The following is a 23,138-nucleotide window of genomic DNA, read 5'->3' on the forward strand; positions in this document are numbered from 1 at the left end:
TTCTGCAAACTATCATTTGACAAACACTTAGACATTCTGTGATAAGCAGGAGTGCTTCCTCAGGAACAGGCTCCACAGGTCTGAAAAGTAGCTTTCTTGTGGAGGAATATTACCTTGTTTTTGAAGATCTGAAGAAGGGTTAGGAGAAAGAATTGACAATCACTTTCTAGGCTAGTTGAATTCCACTTAGAAGAACCAACTTTGTTTTCAATCTTTGTGCCTCGAAAGATGAGAAGCTTTATTCTTGCCTGGTATTTTTTTATCTCCCTTCCAGGGATAAGTAAGTAATCAGATACCTGCAGTGCATTGAGCTATTTTACCAGTATTTGCTCAGGTGTCTTCTCCGGTTCTTCCAGAGTTTTTTTTATTTCTTACAGCTATTGTTTTTCTATGCAGATTATAATAATTATAGAAACTTTTAATATTTTGTAACTAACCATCTGATTTGAGATCAATGTAAACCATAATCTAAGTTCAACACAGCAGTTTAGCGTACAGGAGTGATACGGTTTGGCTCTGTGTCCCCACTCAAATCTCATGTTGAATTGTAATCCCCAGTGTTGGGGGAGGGGACCTGGTGGGAGGTGATTAGATCACGGGGGCGGTTCCCCCCATGCTGTTCTCCCGATAGTGAGTGCGTTCTCATGAGATGTGATGGTTTAAAGTGTGTGGCACTTCTCCCCTCACTCTTTCTCTCTCTCCTGCTGCCATGTGAAGAAGGTGCTTGCTTCTTCTTCACCTTCCACCATGACTGTAAGTTCCCTAAGATTTCCCAATCATGCTTTCTGGTAAGCCTGTGGAACTATGAGACAATTAAACCTCTTTTCTTCACAGATTACCCAGTTTTCTAGCAGTGTGAGAACGGAGTCATACAATGAGAAAAAAACCAGGACTGGAAACCAGATGACCTGAATTCAAGTTCCAGCCGTATCACTAGCTACCTGTGTGATCCTGAGCAAGTAAGTTATTTCATCTACAAAATGAAGAACTCAGAAGATGTTTTTACCTCCTTTAGATGTTTAGACCTGTGATGGTTAACATTGGGGGTCAACTTGATTGGCTTGAAGGATGCATAGATGGCTGGTAAAGTATTGTTTCTGGGTGTACCTGTGAGGGCATTGCCAGAGGAGATGAACATTTGATTCAGTGGACTGGGAGAGGAAACTCCACCCTCAGTGTGAGTGGGCACCATCCCCTTGTTTGCCAGCGAGGCTAGAACAAAGCAGGTGGAAGAAGGTGGGATGAGCTGGCTTGCTGAGTTCTGGCTTTCATCTTTCTCCCATGCTGGATGCTTCCTCCCATTCCTCCCGCCCTTGGACATCAAACCCCAGGTTCTTTGGCCTTTGGACTCTTGGACTTACACCAGTGGTTTGCTGGGAGATCTAGGGCCTTTGGCCAGACTGAAGGCTGCACAGTCGGCTTCCCTACTTTTGAGGCTTTTGGACTCAGACTGATCTGCTACCAACTTCTTTCTTCCTCAGCTTGCAGATGGCCTATCGTGGGACTTTGCCTTGAGATCATGTGAGCTGATTCTCCTTAATAAATTTCCTTTCATATATACATATATTCCATTAGTTCTGTCCCTCTCAAGAACCCTAATATAAGACCTAAACATTTAGTGCTAAAATTACGTGATTTTGGCTTAGAACTGTCTCACAAGACCTTTTGCTACACTTTGTGAGCCAGCTATTCACAAACAAGCCACAGGTCCCCCCACAGCTTCTCTTTCTCTCTCTCCTCTTCTCTTCTCTCTCTTTCTCTCTCTCCTCTTCTCTCCTCTCCTCTTCTCTTCTCTCTTCTTCTTCTTGTTCTTCTTGTTCTTCTTTCTCTCTTTCTCTTTCTCTCTCCTTCCTCAGTGATGGGCTGGAAAGCTAACATTCTTGGTTTTCAGACTCCCCTGTGCTTAAGTGGGATGGCCAAGTTCTTTCTAGCCAGTGACATCAGTTGAAATTGATTTGCTCCAGACGACCACCAGAGTAAGTGCCAGAGAATAGGCAAGTAAGCAGGGTAAAAGAAAACTTTATTAACTTGCCAATGTGAAGGAGGGGCGAGGTTCACCGGTCTCCGTCGGTGGAGGCCGATGAAGTCGCTCCGGCCTTCTCTGGCGAGGTTCCTAGGTCTGCACAGGAGCAGGGGGCCAAGGAAGTTGGCGCCGCCCGGCCGGGAGCAGCTTTTATGTCCTGGGCCCGGGAGTGGGCGGGCAGTGGGCGGGACATAGGCGGGTCGGGGGCGGGGCGGTAGGCGCGGCTAGGTAGGTTTTGATTTTCTTCGTCAGACGTCAGACTGTGCCTGCGCAGGCGGCCTGTGTCTTTCCGGGGCGTGGGAAAGTTGACAATGAAGAACCGAGAAATGCGCCATTTCAGTCCCTTTGTTCTTTTGTTCCCTCCCTCCCTCTGTCCAGACAGAAATCTCTTGGAGAAACTTTCAGGAAAGCTTTTTTTTTTCTTTTTGTAAAAAAAAAGAAAAAGAAAAAGACCTGGTGTGACATCCCTTCTCCCTTTCATTTCTTCTTCCATCTTCCTGATTGTGATGTGAACATGAGCCCAAAGCCTCAGCAGCAATCTTTGACCAAGACACACAAATGCGAGGGCTAAGGCTGGACTATACTGTGTGCGGAGGGCAACTATGAAAAGAGCCTGCTTTACAAATGCACCACTAAACCATCATCCCAGACCCAGCTGGCCTACAATCACAATTCTTGTTGCCTGAAACAAGTAAATATCTACCTTTTGAAAGCGCTGTTAATTGGGCTTCCTGCAAGCTACAAATGAGTGCAGCCCTAACAAACCTCAAACACAGTTATTTTTCCAGGATAGTACCAATTTTAGAAAGACTTCGTTACATTTTAAAATGAATCCTACTGCTTGGAATCAGTTTCCATTTCCCTTCACCTTTGTTCCAAGCTTCCATAACTCCCACTCAGTGTTCAAGACCCCACTTATGCCCCTCTGCCCTGACTCCTCCAAGTAGAGCCCATCACAGCCTCTTCGGTGCCACTTTCACAACTGGCGCTCACCTTTATTTTTGTCCCCATGTCATTATACTATGATTTATTTAGTCTAACTTTCATCCTATCTAAACCAAGAGTCTCCAGGGACAGATACATTTTATGTTGCTTTGTTTACCACAAATACAGCTCTGAACCTGTTACACAGTAGATGTTCAATAAATGGTAGTTTATTTAATTTTGGATAAGTAGATTCACTTACTCATAATCATATAATATCATAATCATTTAGCAAACTCATCACTTATGTGGAAGTGACTGGGGACAACTGAACCTCATGTTGATTGTTCTATCCACAGATCTCAATCTGCATAATTCTATATAGACTCACTGCTCCTGTCATCTATCTCTAAATACATTATACACTTAACTTTCTTTTCATTTATTTATTTTTTTTCTATAGGTTATGGGTATACAGGTGGTATTGGGTTACATGAGTAAATTCTTTAGTGGTGATTTGTGAGAGTTTGGTGCACCCACCACCGAGCAGTATTCACTGCACCCTATTTTATCTTTTATCCCTCACCCCCTCTCTCACCCTTCCCCCCAAGTCCCTGAAGTTTAACTTTCTTTTTTTTTTTTTTTTTTTTTTTTTTTTTTGAGACGGAGTCTCGCTCTGTCGCCCAGGCTGGAGTACAGTGGCCGGATCTCAGCTCACTGCAAGCTCCGCCTCCCGGGTTCACGCCATTCTCCTGCCTCAGCCTCTCAAGTAGCTGGGACTACAGGCGCCCGCCACCTCACCCGGCTAGTTTTTTGTATTTTTTAGTAGAGACGGGGTTTCACAGTGTTAGCCAGGATGGTCTCGATCTCCTGACCTCGTGATCCGCCCGTCTCGGCCTCCCAAAATGCTGGGATTACAGGCTTGAGCCACCGCGCCCGGCCAAGTTTAACTTTCAAAAGGAGCTTCTTTACAGTGTAAAAGCTATGCTGAACTCAGCTACCCTCCCACCTTTCTGATGCATTGTAAGCAGCAGTAGGATTGATCCTAGGTTTGTTCATTACTTTAAGGGAAATAAAAGATGTTATGATGGCCCTGAAACTCGTGGGAATGAAAATTGGAGAACTTATCACAAACAGTGCCCAGTAAACATTTATTAGGCCTGGGAGGGATGCATTAGGCCTTCCTGGGACAGTGTATATTACAAATGGAGGATACAGCAAGATACTAATTCTTTCTGATCTATTGATTGCCTTGGAACAACACAGGAAGAAGACATTAGGAATTGCAGGATTGTGTGTGTTTAGGCAGGAACTATCCTTAAAATGTCAAATAAGTAATTGGGATGTAATAGGATTGTGTGAGATTACATTAAAGCCTACAGTTATTCAGTTTATTACATTTTGCTATAAACCACTAAAATGTCTATCTATCCAGGCAAATTGAAGCTGATTCTGTTATGTTTAAGAATGCTCAGAAAATTAATATTTGAGTGGCCTCATTACTGAAGCTATGGATAAAACATGTTTTCTTTCTCAAGGAAAGTGCTCCTGCCCAGGAAAAGATGCATGGTTGAGAAAAACATTCTGAACATAATTAACATATAGAATTCACAACTTTGGATACAACTTTTGCCAGTACTATCATACAGTTAATGAACTGGTTGCTCTTCTTTTAAAAAGTTACTTTTCTTTTTTCCTTTTCTCTTCAAATAAATTTACTTCAAAAGGAATTGCAAACCTCCTACCACAAAATTAACTAAGTGTGTATGTGTGTGTGTGTGTGTGTGTGTGTGTGTGTGTATGTGCATATCTATGTTACTGCCAAGACTAGGGTCTGATCTTTCTTTTTTAAAAGTGAGATACGAAAGTGTTAGTTGGCTGGGTGCGGTGGCTCACGCCTGTAATCCCAGCACTCTGGGAGACTGAGGTGAGCAGATCACCTGAAGTAAGGTGTTTGAGACCAGCCTGGCCAACATGGCGAAACACCATCTACTAAAAAAATAAAATAAAATAGCCAGGTGTGGTGGTGTGCACCTGTAATCCCAGCGACTTGGGAGGCTGAGGCATGAGAATCACTTGAACCTGGGAGGTGGAGGTTGCGGTGAGCCAAGATCACGCCACTGCACTCCAGCCTGGGTGACGGAGTGAGACTCTGTCTCAGAAAAAAAAAGAAAAAAGAAAGGGTTAGTGAGGTGATAGGTTTAGAAACATACTGGTTCTAACTTGAGACTTTTTCATTGACACAATAATAAAGATAACTTATGATTTTTCATTATATGATTGAACATTGTGTCCGTGTACCATACCATTGTACTATGAAGTCCCTGTAAATACCATTAGATGTGCACACCCTAAGGCATGAGTGCAGTAGAAAGAGCACAGGTTGGCCTGGTGCAGTGGCTAATGTCTGTAATCCCAGCACTTTGGGAGGTCGAGGTAGGTGGATCACAAGGTCAGGAGTTCAAGACTAGCCTGGCCAATATGGTGAAACCCCATCTCTACTAAAAAATATAAAAATTAGCTGGGTGTTGTGGTGCGCACCTACAATGTCAGCTACTCGGGAGGCTGAGGCAGAAGAATCAGTTGAACCTAGGAGGTGGAGGTTGTACTGAGCCGAGACGGCACCATTGTACTCCAGACTGGGTGACAGAGTGAGATTCTGTCGAAAGAAAGGAAAAAAAGAAAGAGAGAAAGAGAGAGAGAAGGAAGGAAGGAAGGAAGGAAGGAGGAAGGAAGGAAGGAAGAAGGAAGGAAGGAAGGAAGAAAGAAAGAAAGAAGAAAGAAAGAAAGAAAGAAAGAAAGAAAGAAGAAAGAAGAAAGAAAGAAAGAAAGAAGAAAGAAAGAAAGAAAGAAAGAGATTTTGAAGCTAGACAGAGCTGGATATAAACTCTGGCTCCCCCACTTACAGTGTAACCTGGACAAGTTCTCTTATCTCTGTGCTTCAGTTTCCTGACCTGTGAAATAAAGTAACACGGTACCACAATGGCATACAATTACACAGTAGAATGTCATCATTTGCAAAAGCATGCTGAAGTGTAAAGGGTAAAGATGACCATAGTTTGAAACAGTTTAAAATATCAATTTGGCTAGGCTGAGCCATGCTTCCCAGAATTCCTTTCTGGTTCAGGTGGCCCTCAAGAGATGTTTTACATGAGATTTGGAGGGTGAAAGTGAAGTGGCAGTCATTTTGATTTGTATGCTCAGGTTATTATAATAGAAAAATCCAAGTAAAAGCCACTAAACAGATTCTACCCATAAGAATTTAAGCAAACCAAAAGCAATGTCTCATTCCTGGAGGTACTGTAGAGATTAGTGCCACCACAGGACCCTTGAAAGATCAGAGGTGATGATTCCTACCAATCCCCATTTGACTCACTGATTTGACCTGTGCAGTAAACAGAATGGCAGTGAATAATCAGAAATTTAATCAGATGGTGACACAATTGCTGTTATTCCAAACATAGTTTCAATTGCATATTCCAAACGTAGTTTCAACACATCCCTTAGCACCTGACATGCTGCTATTGGTCTGGTGAATACTCTTTGTTTCTCTGCTGTTAGTAGACATCATCAAAAGTAATTTGCTTTCAGCTGAGAAGGCCAGCAATTTTCCTTCACCGTCCTATTGCAGGGGTGTATCAACTCTCCAGCCCTAGTGTATAGGATGTTGATCACATTTCTCATGCTGCAGAACATTATTCTGGTCAATTGCATTGATGATATTATGTTGACTGGATCTGATGAAAAGGAAGAAATGACTTCTAGCTGCATTGGTAAGATATCACCAACAAATCCACAAATAGCATACAACAGCATACAAAAAAAATCATACAATTATACTACAAAAAAAAAAAGAAGCTTTCTATCTTTGTGAAAAATTGAAGGATTTAATTGTCTGAGGCATATCAACATATTCCTTCCATATTGAAGAGCATGTTGCTGTATCTGGCCCCTCCTACCACTAAGAAAGAGGCACAACCCCTGGTGAACCTCTCTGGGTTTGGGAGGCAATATATTCCTCATTCAGGCATATTATTCCAACTATCTACCTAGTGAGCCACAAAGCTTCCAGTGTTGAGTGAGACCCACGAGAGAGTTCTGCAACAGGTCCAGGCTGATGTACAGGCTTCTCATTTGGGACATAGAACCCATAAGAACTGACGCTGCTTGAAGGGTCAGTGGCAAATAGGGATTCTGCATGGAGTGTTTGGCATACCTCTCTAGGGTAAATCACAGTGAAGACTCAAAGGATTTGGCGGAAAATCTGTGGCTCTCTGCTGGTAACTACTTTCCTTTAGAGAAACAGCTTTTAGATTTCTGTTGGACCTTAGTAAAGACAAAATTGCCCATGGGCCACCCATCACCATATGCCTTAAGCTCCATGTCACGTGTTGGGTGCTTTCTAACCCCCCAAGCCATAAAGTTGAGAATATGATGCAGTGCTCCATCGTCAAGCGGAAGTGGTATATATGGACTGAGCTCCAGCAGGTGCCTATGCCCTCGTCCCGGCTACACTGGCCCTCAGAAACCCCGGCCCCCTTCCCTTGCTACACTGCATCCTCTCTCTCAACCCATGTGTATGGCCTCATGGGGAGTCCTTTATGATCACTTGACTGATGGGGAAGAAACAGGCTTGTTGGACAGGCAGTTCGGCCTGATATCTAGTCACCATCTGGGAGTGGGCGGCAGCACTACCATCTCACTTTGAGACAGCTCTGAAAGGCAGTAGTGAAAGGAAACCCTCCCAGTGTGCAGGACTATGAGTACCGTGCCTGTTCCTTTTGCCTTGGAGAGATGGCCAGGGGGAGGGGGGCACCACTCAGTGAGTCCTCTTCAACTCAGGGTGGCTTCCTGCACGTGGCTCCCCACAACTGATTCTGGAGGTTAGCGCCCCCTAGAGGAGACTCCAGTGTCTCATATTCCCTTTTATCAGACGTGAGGTTGTCAAGGATTTACAGATTTCCTTAATCAACAGACAAGTTCTGTGCCAACTGCCTCCCGCTTAACATAAAGCCAACTTTTAGCTAAATAAAAACTTCTGAATGCTTTTTGAATACAAATAAGAGATCTATGAAAAATCTAGCCATAGCTTCACATGTCACCGATTCCCAGGGACAGAAGTAGTCAGAGCCTGGACTTTAGATGTCATAGTCCCTCCCTGCTCACCTTCCCAAGGACCACCTCCAAGGAGAGCTGCACAGAGGGCCACGGTCCAGGATGCCAGGATGGCCCTGAAGCCCATCCCCTAAAGGTCCCCTGGAGGAGACGGCTTTGCTATTTAGAATGTGTCTGAGAAAGCAACCAAGGCTTAGGAATGGGTAAGCACCCCCACCTCTTCCTTTGCTCATGGGAAAGATATCCATTTTATGTCATATTTGACACACAGTCTCTGGCACTGGGAATGCAAAACAAAAGAAATATGTCAGGATAGGTGGGAAAAGGGGGTCAGGGAGAAGACTCCCCACAGTTCCTCCTTCGACTTAGGCCACACCAATGACTGGTTCTCCTCTTCCCCTAGACAGCCAAGACAAGGGGGGACAGGTCTAGGAATCAGAAATGCCCCCTAAAGTTCAGACCCCGCCGGAGGAAGGGTGGTTTATACCCACAGCAACTCTTTCACAGAGTTTGCAACATTATTGCTAAAGCTTCAGTAATTCACCTATCAAAGGGACAATTTTTGCTATAATTTCTTCCATGTACTACCAATATTATAACACTTTTATTTAAGTAAATGTGTATAAAAAGTTTCTTCATATCCACTGCCATGCATTTTTAAAATATAAAACATGGGCATATGCAAAAATATAGCCATAAATGATAGATAAGTATAAAATTAAATACAAATTTTAAAATACATCATTAAATTTGAGAGAGAGCTTGTGCCTGCAATCATTCTACACCTGAGATGTGCCCTCTCTGCTGAAAAGGGAGACAAGGGAGTGCCAGGGAGATGTGAGAAAGGATAGGCACTGACCTGAGGCCTTCTCCTCCACGCAGTCAGAAAGATCACTGTAAAATCTTCTCGCAACCTTCAGAGCTAGTGAGAGCTAGATATAAATTTCAGGTCTGCAATTTCCTGTGTAACCTTCTTCCTCTGTGCTTCAGTTCCTTTCCTCATCTGGAAAATGAGCTTAACAAAGGACCACAGTGACATACGGAAATGGAGTACAATATGCATACGATTTTCAAACGCACGCTGAAATGTCAAGCCATCTATTACTTTGAAATGTTTCAGAGAAAAAAAGAGACAGAGATAGAAGTAAATGAAGGAAAATGTCAATTGTTCTGTCTAGCAGGTACATACAGGGATGTCCATTGTACTAGAGTCTTGCAGCATTTCTTTATGTACCCATGTATGCAACTATGAGAGAGAGGAAGGAGGGAGCTGGATGTGCCGGCCAGTCCCAGAGCATAGGTACTCTTCGCTGAATCTGTCCGGCCATTTCCCAAGGTTCCAGGATTCTGCGCTGCTTCCCAGGTGCTGATGAGGGCTCCAGGCTGAACGCTTGGGGTGGCTCTGTGGTACGTGTGGAGTGTGACCTTATGAAGCCATGGCTACAGGATGGTGCTCAGGGGGCCCTCTGTGTAGCATCCCTTGGAGAATGTCCTTAGGAAAGTGAGTAGGGAGGTTGCCATGACCCCATCCAACCTGAGCCTGACTTTGACTTCCTCCCCCTCTTGTGAGAGTTTGAGACATGTGCAGCCATATGTAGACTTTTCATGCCTTTTTTTCTCTTTTCAGATACATTAATCAGCTGAAATCCAACTTTATGTTAAAAGAGACACAGCTGGAAGAAAAGCATGTCCCACTGACTCAGGAGAAATGCAAAACCACTGATAATCTCAGCTCTGACAAAAAGGAGGCTGTGGAGCTAGAATTTTCCTCATAGAGCATTAGCCTTTAGGATGTCAGCAGGAACTTGGAGCCTGCCAGAAAACCTCGAGAACTGAAGAGGGTCAACTTAGTTCCTTAGGAGGAACTGCAGGAAGAGAAGTCCAGGCCCAGAACAAGAGGAGACAGCTGAAGGCAGGGAAAAGGTCCAGTTTCTAGAAGAGGAATTATGAGTCATCCCACAGCAAGCAGCTCTTCCAAACAGAGCCACTGGTGCACAGCTGGTCCCTCACAGCAAGGGGGCCTCCCTAATTGGAAAACAGAGCTCCCCTCCCCTCTGCTCAGCTTCCACTTAAGCTGCCAGGTTATGCTCACCTCGCTCCTCCTTCCATCCAAGGAACTGTGTATGATATTTCAAGGCCTCATTTTCCTCCTCCCTCCTTGCCTCTTTCTCTTCCTTTCTCTCCTTCTTCCAGATGCCATGCATGGATCCCACCATTGCCACCACCGTCAAGACCTCCCCCAAACTTCACAGCCTGAAAATAGAAATGCGTGCCTGCAAAATTAATTCAGTCTTCAAACAAATCAACTATTGCACTTCCAAAACTACGCCAGGAAACTTGGAGCTTTCCTTTGTCTTGCTTAGAAAAAAATTTAATTGTGCCTCTCTCCTTATTAGTTTCTGCAGCTGCTCCTGCTTAAGATATTATATTTTTTGCTAGATGAAGCTATAATATCCAGAGATTTATAAATGATAAGTATATCATTTACAAAATGATTATATATATAATTACTTTTTATTTTGCCCTCTCGAGAGTATAAAAACTGTATTTTAATTTTAATTATGTGTCCATTATAACCTCAACAATAATGTGAGTAGTATGAGTATCAGCAAGAAAAAATATTTTTCACTTTAAATGTTGTCTTTGTTTGCCCAAATGCTATATTATAGTTAAAAGGCAAATGTAAAAATTGTTTCATACCTATGTAAATATTGATTGGCTTTAAAAAACAGACACATGAACTATTTTCTTCAAAACATACCTTTCTAATATTACTCAAAGCAGGTCACTTACACTCTTAGCATATGTGACAAAATTTATCCATAAAATGAAATTACAAAAGGGAATCTTTGTCCAGATCCGGACCAAATAGCCACAATGTATAAAACACAGTATCAAAATGAAATTAAGTTGTAAAGCCTTCAGAATGATTTCTAACAATACTAAATAGTTTATAAATACTTAGATAGTTTACTTATCTGTGAAAAGGAACTAGTAATGGGAACCTCTCATCAAGAGAGTCATTGTATAACTAAATAGAATCGTAAAAATAGATGCTATTTTAAAGCATTTAATCTTATAAAACTTCTTTTAATATTACAAACAAAATAGAAAGAACTAATGTATTAATTAAAATCATAACCTTTAGCAACTTTAAGACCTAAGGCAAATATTAAATTGAATCAAGAAATAATTTTTGATACCTAGACAAGTCCTAAGAACAAGATTCAAAAGACTAAATATAATTTTAATTTACTCTTATTTCTTGAGATGGCTACAAATTAACAGGGTACGCAAATGACTTTTATGATTACCTAAATTTGTTTTGCTATCTTAAATTTGCTGAAAATGGCAAAATTTTAAAACAATTCAACAGTTTTCTAGTTTTCCTTTTTGTCTGGGGAAAAAAGCAGGTTAATTTGGCTACATATAATAATATAAATGGTTGAGTAGACTAGTGCAATAATTACAGAAAAAAGGAATATGTATATAAGATAATTGATGTGATTTGATTGTTAAAAGCATTACAGTGTATTAAGACAGTATTTTATATATATATTGTTTTAACAAATATCAACAGGTCAATTATATTTTGAAGTTATAGTTAAAATATTTACATTTATCATTTAATTTTATGCTAATTTACATGCATATACCTAAATACAGCCATGAAGGTTTATTTATCTTTCCCTGCAAATTGTTACATAAATAATATATAAAATTAGTAAAATTAGAAGTAGAGGGCTTGGTTTTCCTTTTTTTTTTTTTTTTTTAAAGTGACAGTCATTCAATAAGGTCTGTGCTCCATACAGTATTACTCTTAAGTACAAACTACCTCTACTGTGAAGGCCCAAAATAAACTAGTTAAATGGACTAGTTAATGGGGAATTCATGCTATAGTCAACACTCCCTGTGTCATTAGCATATGTAAAATTGGAGAGATGGAATAGTCTGTGATTGGACTGAAAGAAAGGGGCATGGCTTAGATCCCTAGAGCAGACCCACTTGGACTTGGACTCATGTTTTCATGGCCTGGGGTTAGTCACCCGGGCCCCTGGCCTTGGAAAACTAATGAATAGTCATTTTGTCTTTCATAATTGCCTAGAAACCATTTGACTGATGCATCTTGTACTGAGTCTAAAATACATCACCATTGTCATGTGAGATCACTCAACAACTCATCTGATAACAAATGGAGTAAGAGGTACTAATTTGTCCAAATACAAAGAATGTTCTCTAGACGGTCTCCCAACAGGCAGAATCTCAGTAATGGTGAAAAACCTCAATATCATGGATTAATTACCTGTGGCCTAACTTCATCTGCTGTTGGCCAAAAGTCAGAATTACAAGAAAAACGTATCCAAAAGCCGTCAGCTTGCACTAACAGCAAGACCATGATGTTCTACTGAAGATAAACAATTTCACAGAACACCTACATCAGATCAATTCAACATGGGACCATGATAGAGTAGGAAAAAAGTCAAATCCCTCGGAAGTTATGTCTGAATACAAACACGAGAATACTGGAAATATTATAAAAACAATCCAATTTCTTCCTCTCTCAGCTCACATGAGTGGCCATTGCCTTTTTGCCAATTACATCTTCACTTCCATTCCATTTCTCCCACTTCCAAGGTAAAATATTAAGTTGTCCATGCATAGATTTAATTTTACTTCCTGACAGTATCCAACCCAGGAGAGTACCCTGCTTCTTCAGACACCCCCCAAAACCACCTAACAAGTTTAAATCCTGAAATGCTTCCTGATTTCCTCATGGTGTGTGGTCTCCTTTGTTGCAGCAACTAACACAGGCAAATATGTTTCACTGCAGATGTATTCCTTGGGAGTTTTGACTGACAGGCAATGATACCACCAATGACTCAAACTCTCAGTCATTAAATGATCAAAAGCCAGTGAATACAGAAAAAAAATGAGAAACAGCAATAATAATTTTCACACACCAGACATGTGCCAGAAAGTATTTTCACATTTGCCTTTATCTCACGCATCAATTATACGAAAGCGTTCTCATTAGAGTAATTTTATAGTTCAACACATTAAGCTCAGAGAGTATAAAAGGCTTGCTCAAGGTAATTTTCATATCACGTCTACATTTGCATATGTTTTATAGCATTTTTAGCTAGGAAACGCTAAGGCTAAAATTCAATTTTAGGTTTCTCCAGCTCTCAAATCTTTCCCTCTATAACATGATACCTCCAAATACTATTACACTGCTTTAATTAGATTCAAGAACAAATTCTTCTGACTATCTTCATGGCAGCTTCAACAAAAATCCAAGAGACCTGTTAAATTTACTAGTGGAATTCTGGAGGGTAAGAGTGACAGCTGTTGGTAAGAGGAAATACGGTGCTAAAGAGACATGTTTTGGGGTCAGAGGAAATTGAGGAACTATATTAGGAGATGGATAAAGGAAGGAGGAGCAGCCTGGAGCCATGAAAGGAGAACTAAACTTCCTTCTGCATTAGATGATGTATTTAGGATTAAAACGAATGGGTCATGGAAATGGCTGTAAACCATTCACATATTTTTTTCTTTCTTTTTTTTTTTTGAGACTGAGTCTTGCTCTGTGGCCCAGGCTGGAGTGCAGTGGCGTGATGTTGGCTCACTGCAACCTCCACCCCCAAGTTGAAGTGATTCTCATGCCTCAGCTTCTCAAGTAGCTGGGATTACAGGCGCCTGCCACCACACCTGGCTAATTTTTGTATTTTTAGTAGAGAAGAGGTTTCACCATGTTGACCAGCCTGGTCTTGAACTCCTGACCTCAGGTGATCCGCTTGCCTTGGCCTTCCAAAGTGCTGGGATTACAGGTGTGAGCCACTGTGCCTGGCCCCTTTCCTATATTTCAATCCAATAATCCTGATCCTGGAAATTTATCTTAAGTAATAATTTAGCAAATAAAATATACATATATATGTAGAAGTGTTCATTGTAGCATATATTTGCAAAGATTTGGAAACAGCATACATATCCAACAATAAGGAAATAAAATAGCACATTTTATGCTTTATACCATGCAATATTATACAACATAAAAATATAATTGTGAATAATATATGAATAGAAAAAGGCTTAATGCCTAAGGTTCAGTTACACACAAATCAGAAAACAAATAAACAGGAAAAAATAAAACGTGTATGAGAGTCACACACAAAGCTGCTGGAGAAACCTTCCATCTGCTCTAAGAAGTCATTCCCTACCCTCAGGGGAGACATCAGTCACCTGGACTAGATGCTTAGCTGCTACAAGAGGACACCTGGAACCAGCCCCAAGAACTTTGCCTGAGAGCATCTGAAAGAAAGATCAGCCACCTTGGTCCTTCCCTGAGGTTACCAGGGCTCTGGGAGTTGCCTCTCCAGTTGCTACTGAGAAGGTCCCACACCTTACATGCTCAACAGCTAAATAATCTACAGCTTTCCTTCGATGGCCCTCCTTCCTCAAAGGAAGGACCAATTCCACTATACCACACATTCCGTTTGCTTCTGTCCTCAGCATAATCAGACGTGCTTACCCCACACTGATCTGTAGTGCCCCAACTGGACCTAATCACTTCCTCTCTTCATCGTCCCAAATTAACCACCTCTCATCAGCAAAATCACTTTTAATCTCCAGCCATATCCTAAAAGTTATTATTATTATTATTATTTTTTTTTGAGAGGTCTCCTTCTGTTCGCCCAGGCTGGAGTGCAGTGGTGTGATCTTGGCTCACTGCAACCTCTGCCTCTCGGGTCCAAGCAATTCTTCTGCCTAGCCTCCCGAGTAGCTGGGATTACAGGCACAAGCCACCATTCCCAGCAAATTTTTGTATTTTTAGTAGAGATGGGATTTTACCATGTTGCCAGGCTGGTCTCAAACTCCTGAGCTCAGGTGATATGCCCATCTCAAGATCCCAAAGTGCTGGGATTACAGGTATGAGCCACTCCTCCCAGCCTGTTTTCCCTTTTTTCTTCTGAGTGAAACTTGGCTGGCGCTGGAGGACATGCTTTACCTGAGTCCCCTTAAAAGATGCACTGCCTGATTTTCATTATGACCCTGCAAGCAAGTAGCAGTGATGCAGGATTTTTTCAGTGCTGCTTGGCCAGCTGGAGATATCCACAGCTGGCAAAACCCACACCTGAGCCTCACTCAGCCCTGGGCTCACAACAGGAGGCACCCTGGCCACTCGACGAGCCAGGCCACACCTGGCTTGTACTCTGGCTGGATCCCGTGTTCACCACAGGATCCACACCCAGCCCACAGCTGGGCCAGGCTGGGGATGCCTTGACCTGCCTCCACCCTGTGCACCAGCATTCCAACAAGGGGAATGTGGTGGTGCTTGAACAGGGATGCCAGTGACCCTGAAGCCCCAAAGGGGATGTTATAGCCTTTTTCATATCCACATTCAGTGGGTCTCAAGTTCTTGTCCCATGTCCAAGAAGAATGAGATTACGCTAACAGTCAAAGGGTGAGCAGGGCAGAGAGTTTTACTGAGTAACAGCTCCCAGCAGAGAGGGGATCAAGAGAAGGCAGCCCCCTACCTGAAGTTGGGTAGCTCCCCCCACCTGAAGGCCAGCAGTCCCCACCAACTGTGGCAGAGTCCAGTGCTTTTATGGGCTCAGAATGGGGGAGTGCATGCTGATTGGTTTATGAGTATGCAAGAAAGGCTAAAACAAAGGCACCAATCAAAGGTGGGTAAGAAACACAGTGCAAGAAACCACTTAGGAAAGGGTAGCTATATGCAAAATAGGTGAAAGGTGGGGATCAATCAGAGGAAAACATGCCAAACGAGAAGAGAGGTTCTCAGTCTGGTCCATGGATTTATCCAAGACTTGTAGCTGGGCTTTCAGGCTTTGAACTGTCTTTGGTTTGAAGGGGAATTTCACTGGGGACCCACCCCATCTGCCTGGGCATTTGACTGTCTCCTGCCACTATCAGAAGAGTGAGGTGGACCTCACTTCAAGGGCACTGGAGTTGAGGAAATCAAGCATCTGGAGCAACAGGTTATTGGACTCATAATCTGTGGGCACAGTGAGTTGCCCAAAGTTCTACATGAGTAACCATGTACAGAAAGCCAGTGATCCAAATGCTAAATGCACCGATTCAAGAAGTGGGGTGTGGGGCATTGGAAGGTGTTGAGTAGATGGCTGCAGTGGATAAGAGAAAAGGCTTGATTCTTCAGTCTGAGGTTTTTGAAGATGAAATAGCTTGGAATGTGGCATTGAGGAGCAAGTTGATCTCCATGTCTTGAGGTACCTAGGTTGTTGCAGACAAAGCAGTCAACATATGTGAGCACAAAGTGGATGCCCACATCTCCCATTAAATCCATGAACTGGTCTGCATTTGTACCCCATATTCCATTTTCACTGTCTAACAAATATCCCTGAGCAAACCAAAGATAATCCTTCCCCTTGCAGTCTGCACCCCATTCTCTCTTGACTTCTCATTGATAAGTAAAAGGTTCTGCCATTATTCCCTCTCCTTCTGGCATCATCCATTTCTCCCACAGAGAAGAACATTCCCATGAGCCTACAAACACATTGTTTTTAAATCTTTCCTAGATTCCAAGAACAGATACATATTTTATTTTATCTGTTCCCTTCAACACAAAATTCCTCAAGAGATTTGTCACCATCTCCTCTTCCTCTTTAACCATTGTAATCATGATTCTGTTCCCACTGCACCAAGAAAGCAACTCTTATCAAACATATGGTCAAAGTTAATATCAATTTCTTGTCCCCATCTCACTGATTGCAGTTGACACTTTTCTTTTTCTTTTTTTTTTTTTTTCTTTTTTTTGAGACGTTTGAGACAGAGTCTCACTCTGCCGCCCAGGCTGGAGTGCAGTGGCATGATCTCGGCTCACTGCAACCTCTGCCTCCCAGGTTCAAGCGTTTCTCCCACCTCAGCTTCCCAAGTAGCTGGGATTACAAGCACACACCACCACGCCTGGTTAATTTTTGTATTTTCAGTAGAGATGGGCTTTCATCACATTGGCCAGGCTGGTCTCAAACTCTTGACCTCAGGTGATCTGCCCACCTAGCACATCCCAAAGTGCAAGCCACCCCGCCCGGCTGACACTTTTGGAATATTTCTTCCTTAGGTTTCTTTGGTAAAAAACTCACTAGATATTTTGTCTCACCAGTTGTTCATTTTCTCTCCTTCTCTAGACTCTACTTCTCTCTCAGAACTTTAAATTATTACATTCCCCAGTTCTTGGTCTTCATTTATCTATCTCTTCTCTCTCTCTCTAAGAAATCTCACCCATTCTCACTGCTTTAGAAACTATCTGTACTCTGGCTCCCAAATCTATATCTCCAAACTAATCCCTCCTGATTTCCAGGCTTGTAAATCCAGCTGTTGACTCAGCATCTCCACTTGTCTAATAGACATCTTGCACATAAAAGAAATCTTGGTCCACCCTTCCCCACTCTAACCTATTCCATCCTGTCTTCCATACCTAAGGAAATGAGGCCACCAACCACTCAGTTGCTCAGCCTGAAAACCTCCAAGTCATCTTTTTTTCTCCACTTCGCCTTATAGTCCATGTCCATCAACACACACTATTAGCTCTCCCCCTACAATACATGTCCCAATTGTGACCCCTTCTCACTCCACTTCTCACACTCAGCCCAGCCATCCTTGGATGCCACCTGCAGCACAGCAATGGCCTCTGGATGTGTCTTGCTATCTCCATCCTGGCCCCTCAGTCCCCTCCCACTGTGCATTTATCATCTTGTCACAGCTAGAGTGAGCTTTACAAATAGAAAATATACATGTATAATAGTGAATTTCTGAAAAGATGTTCAATCTCAGCAAGCAACTAAACATTTTGAAATTAAAATAACACATTGCTCAATGTAGTGCTTGGCACAAAGTGACTTCTCAATGAATATTTATTGTATACATGAAAAACAATTTTTCATTTACGAATTGGCAAAACTTTTTAAGTATAAATGTACAGTGTTAGCAAGGGCTCAGAGAAATGGCACTCTTTACACTTCTGGAGAGACTGTGTTTTTTATCAGGAAATTTGTCTCAAAAGTCTCCGAAGTGCCCATATATTTTGAACAATTACTTTCATATCTAAATTTTCAATTTAAGAATTTGACTAAGGATGTGCACAAAGTTGTAGCTTCTGCATCTTTGATGTAACCAAATGAAACCTTCAGAAACCAGTTGGTGTCTTGGTGTGTCCATTTGCTTGTTTTGTCTGTCGCTCTAGATGGGTCCGGGGTTAAGGAAAAGGATTTTTGTCACATGACACAGAAACATTTTCCAGGCCTTTGTCCTAAGAGAGGCCAATGTTTCACAACCCTGACTTGAGTTCACTAGTTCAGGGTGGGACCTAGGCAGGATATTTTTAAAGCTCCTTACAGAGTTCTCAGAGTAGTCTACTGAGAAGGATTGACCTGGGTTTTCCTCACCCACAGCAAGAAGGGTTGTTCCCCACACTGCAGTTTTCTGAGAGGAGCCCCCCAAGTGACTTTGCCTGCGATGGGCATGGCTGTGTAGGAACTGAAGGGGCTACATCCTAAGCCCCCCTGACTTGACAGGAGCAACTAAGAATCCTGGTTTAGATAATCTGTCATGAGGGGAAAGCCTCATGCACTCTTCACTTATAGAACAAGCCTCTTTTCCATAAAGCAATATTATAAAGGGGAAGTTTTTTCAGACTCCATCCAAATTGCCATCCAAAATCTAGTACCTAAATTAGTTAGATTTTCTGTGAATGTTTTAGAATATTGCCTGTCACGTGGTGTTATGAACTGAATCTGTACCCCCAACATTCACATGTTGAAATCCTAACCCCTAATGTGTTGGTAGAGATGACTCTCTTTGAAAGGTAATTAGATCATGAACCTGGAGCCCTCACAAATGGGATTCGTGTCCTTACAGCTCTCTTGATCTGTTTTCACCATGTGAGGACACAGTGAGAAGATGGTCATATGAAAACCAGGAAGAAGGCAACGAATCAGCTGGAACCTTGATCTTGGACTTCCCAGCCTCCAGAACTGTGATAAATACATAGTTTTCTTTAGGACCTCCAGTTTATGGTATAGTTGTTATAGCAGCCTGAATGGACTAAGATACATTATAAAAGTTCACTTTCCTCTACTATAAAATGGGTGTGGAGAATAAAATGGAATAACAAATTGCAAAGTACCTTATCTGTAGCTGGCAACATTTTTCAGGTTAGAATTCCTAAAAGGTTAAGAGTATGAAATCAAGCTACACAGTTACTCCTCCCCTTGCCTTCTTTTCCCCACTGCCACACCTGCCTTGCATTCATTTTGCAGCCTGAGCTTGCCTGCAGAGATGCAAGGCAGGGCTTTGCCCAGCCTGCAGATGTTGCTGGATGAATGGCAGGATGGGGATCCCGAGTCAGCTCCTCCTTTGGATCTTCCCCTGGCCTCTCCCACCGTTACCACTTCTCCCCCAAGGACATGCAGGGGTCAATTACAAGAGCAGGGTGACTCGTTGGCAGGAAAAACATGGACACTCTGAATTAGAACAAACATCTTTGCCTGTGGTCCTTTGCTCTCCCTCAGGCTGCTGAGAGGGATCTGGAGACAGCTTCAGGTGGGCTCTTCTGGGCTCTACAGAGACCTGGGGTGGCAGACAGGCCAGGCTGCCCAGGCACTGGGGCACACTATCTTTTGAACCAATTGCTGACTCTGGGTTCACCTTTCCTTGCCATCAGATGACCAGAGACAAGATCAAGGCAGAACAGATGTTGGACCTTCCTAGAGCCTCTGTTTAAAATCAAAGGGGACTTCCTCTTACTGATCCCATCTATCTCAGTAAGAGAAGGAGCAGCTGATCCTCTCTGCTTCTCAAACATCAGTATTTTGGCTAGAAAAAACACCAATTTATATTCAGTAATCCAGGCATTTTAGGTGACAATTTAACCTTCCATGTTCAAGGATGGATTTTTTTTGTTTCATTTATAAAAATTCATTATTGAATAGAAAGAAGCTCTTTGTTGTTTGAAGGGTATGTTAATTTCCTGTTACTGCTAGAACATTAGCCCCCACTTTGAGGCTTTGAAGGACACAAGTGCATTGTCTTACAATTCTAGAGGCCAGAAGTCAGACATTGATCATCCTGGGCTAAAATCAAGGCGTCAGCAGGACTGTGTCCTCCTGGAGGCTCTAGGAAAGAATCTTTCTCTGCTTTTTCCAGCTCCTTGTGGTCCCTTTCCCCATTTTCAAAGCCAGCGGTGGAGCATCTTCAAATCTCTCTCTCATTTTGACCTCCTCTTCTGCTTCCCTCTCCCACCTTAAAGACCCTAATAGTTACATTAGACTTGCTTCAGTAATCCAAAATAACTTCCCGATCATAAGGTCAGTTGATTAGCAACTTAATTCTTTCTGCGACCTTCATTCCCCCTTGCCATGTCACATGATATACTCACAGGTTCAGGGGATTAGGAGGTGGACATTGTTGGAGGGTCATCATTCTACCTACCACAGGGAGTATACAACATTTTGGTTTGGCTGCTAAGCAAATGATGACCCCACCTTCCTACCTACAGATGAGCCTTCAAACTTCAAAAGAGGGCCTCGGGCCTCAGACAAGGAGCAAGACTTCCCAACACCATCAGGCCACTTTCCGGTGACAATAGTCAGAGTGGTTAGGAATCAGCACTGATGATATTTAGGTGACTAAGGTAGCATGATCAGAGCCCAGATAAGTATTTTGTCCTTGGAGAAAAAGTAGGTCTGTGTCTACTCAAAGCAGTCAGGAAGGAGGAGGCCAGAGCTTGAGTTATGAGGCGATCTGAGCATCAAAGTCGGAAAAACAAAGTTCAAACACAAAATCTATGTGGCAAAAGTAGGGCTGACACTGTGAGACCAAGTCCCTGGCAGAAGCCAAGGGCAATGAGAGTGAAACTGGAATTTAGCATCCAAAAGTAAGCCCACTGAGCTAATGCACTGCTGTGTGCCTGTTTGCCAACTGCCCTTATGGTGTTGGGCAGATCAGCCTGGCTTAAGGATACAGGGTTTGGCTGATATCATTTTTCTCAGAGATGACATTAGAACTACATTATTCTTTTGATTCATTTTTGTTGTCTCCCCAAAATTAAAGAAGCTCAGTGGTTAGAAGATGACCATGCCCATTAGTAATCCTGATGTGGAAGTGGCATTTGGACAACCTGGCTGAACTCTCTTCCCCACCGGCTCCAGCATCTTTGCAGGTTACCGAAGTGTTTACAAGCTGAAGAGAAATAAAATAAAAACCTGGCATCTTAATGCATGCCACTCATATCTTTTCAAATAACTTCATATTCCATGGAGTCCCCTTTCATCCAGGTATCAGTGCATTTTCTTCGCTGCAATAACGGACTTACATTGGTGAAGGAAACAGAATACTATCAGAGTGATACAGGAAAATCTCCATTTTTTTCCACTGTGGCTCAGAGAAAAGAGAGTTAGCATTCAGCCTCTGACTAATGTGCTTCCTAGATTTGAGAAGCAACACAAACCTCAGCTGATTTCATGGTAAAGTGTTATCTAAGCCCATGTCTTTTTTATTGAGGATACAAAGAGCTCTAATGTTTAGCCATAATTTCTAAGATGATGCAAACAAGGGAAAATTGAATGGAAGGAAAGCAAACTCAAATAAATACAAGGTACTGTACACCAGATATGAGGCTATGTGTTTCATGTGCTTTTTTGTGCACCCCTCACGCTAATCCTAGGATATAGTGATTATTCTTCCCATTTAAATTGAGCACTTGAGGCTCACACAGAGTATAAATGACTTGTTCACGGTGATTTTTTAAGCACATGCCTACAGGCTTAAAATTCATCTACATTTTAGCTAGTAAGGGGTAAGACTAAAATACACACTTAAATCTCTCTGATTCCCCATAACTTTTCCTCTATTACATAATTCTTCTAAATATTATTAGTACTCTGTTAGTTTTCCAAGCAGATTCCACAGCAAAATTCTGAATATCCTCAATGGTGGTTTTAGCACAGATACAAGAGACGTGTTCAAATTACTGATGGACTTCCCGAAGGGTAGGGGTTGGCTGGTAGTGAGAGGAAGCCTGGATCTGAGAAGGAGCACTGGGGAAACGGGGGAGATTAGGGGTCCTGGTGGGAGAGGGAGAAAGGGGAGCCATCTGGAGCAGTAGAAGGAGGATTGAACTTGGCCCCGGATTTGATGAGGCATCAGGGACTAAAACAAAAGAATCAATGAAATGGCTTTATACCTTTTATATTCTGGTGCAGCAATTGGAATCCTGGAACTGTATCTATCCTAAGGGATAATTTAGCAAATATATAATCACACACATATACCCAAAAATGTTCATTGCAACATATATTTATAAAGATTTGGAAACATTATACAAGTCCAACCGTATAGACATAAATGAGCAAATCTTTATACTTTCCCGTCATGACATGTTCTATTTTAAATGTATAATTTGTATGTATTTAAATAAAGAAAAATGCTTGTAAGATTCGCTTTTAAAAATCAGAAAATAGAGAAGCAGGGACAAAAATCTTCACAAAATATATATGAAAGAGAGTGTCTTGGGCTATGGAAAGAATAGGCTTCTGCTGCTGTGTGTCCTTCCTTACCTGCAGAGAGAGACTGATCCCCTGAACCAGCTTCCACAATACAGTACATCTCTCCCAGCCCCAAAGACCAGCAGGCCTGGAAACCTGTCCCAGCATTCCTGAGCTTCCAGCTGAGCAAGACCAGCCACCAGCTCCTCTTCCCAGCCACTATACCTCAGGCTCCTGCCTTCTCCAGCTCAGAAAGTGAGGCCACTGCCCACTCAGTTGCTCAGCCTGAAAACCTCCAAGTCATCCTTGATTCCCTTCATAGCTCACATGCAATCCATCGGCAAATGCTATTAGCCCAACCTCTGCAATACATCCCAAACCTGACTCCTTCTCATGGTACCCACTTCTCACACTTGCACCACTGAAATGGCCTCTGGACATATCTCTGTCTGCCATTCTGGCCCCCTCCCCCTCCAACTATCCACTCTCACCTCAGCTAGAGTGAGCTATACACAAAAGAACTGAGAGGCCGAGGCAGGTGGATCACTTGAGGTCAG

General features: G+C 42.5%; 1 long non-coding RNA gene across 1 annotated transcript in view; it reads right to left on the bottom strand.

The window, feature by feature from the left end:
• Positions 1-6,868: 6,868 nt before the first annotated feature.
• Positions 6,869-23,138, bottom strand: part of LOC117073061 — a 37,159-nt gene continuing 20,889 nt past the window's right edge. The window contains exons 4-6 of the long non-coding RNA XR_004433090.1: positions 10,155-10,315; positions 8,922-9,077; positions 6,869-8,461 (exon numbers count right to left, since the gene is read on the bottom strand). This is a non-coding gene — a long non-coding RNA (uncharacterized LOC117073061). The remainder of the gene's footprint in view (positions 8,462-8,921; positions 9,078-10,154; positions 10,316-23,138) is intronic.

The sequence above is a fragment of the Trachypithecus francoisi genome, unplaced genomic scaffold (genome assembly GCF_009764315.1).
Source record: "Trachypithecus francoisi isolate TF-2019V2 unplaced genomic scaffold, Tfra_2.0 Lachesis_group4, whole genome shotgun sequence".
NCBI lineage: Eukaryota > Metazoa > Chordata > Mammalia > Primates > Cercopithecidae > Trachypithecus > Trachypithecus francoisi.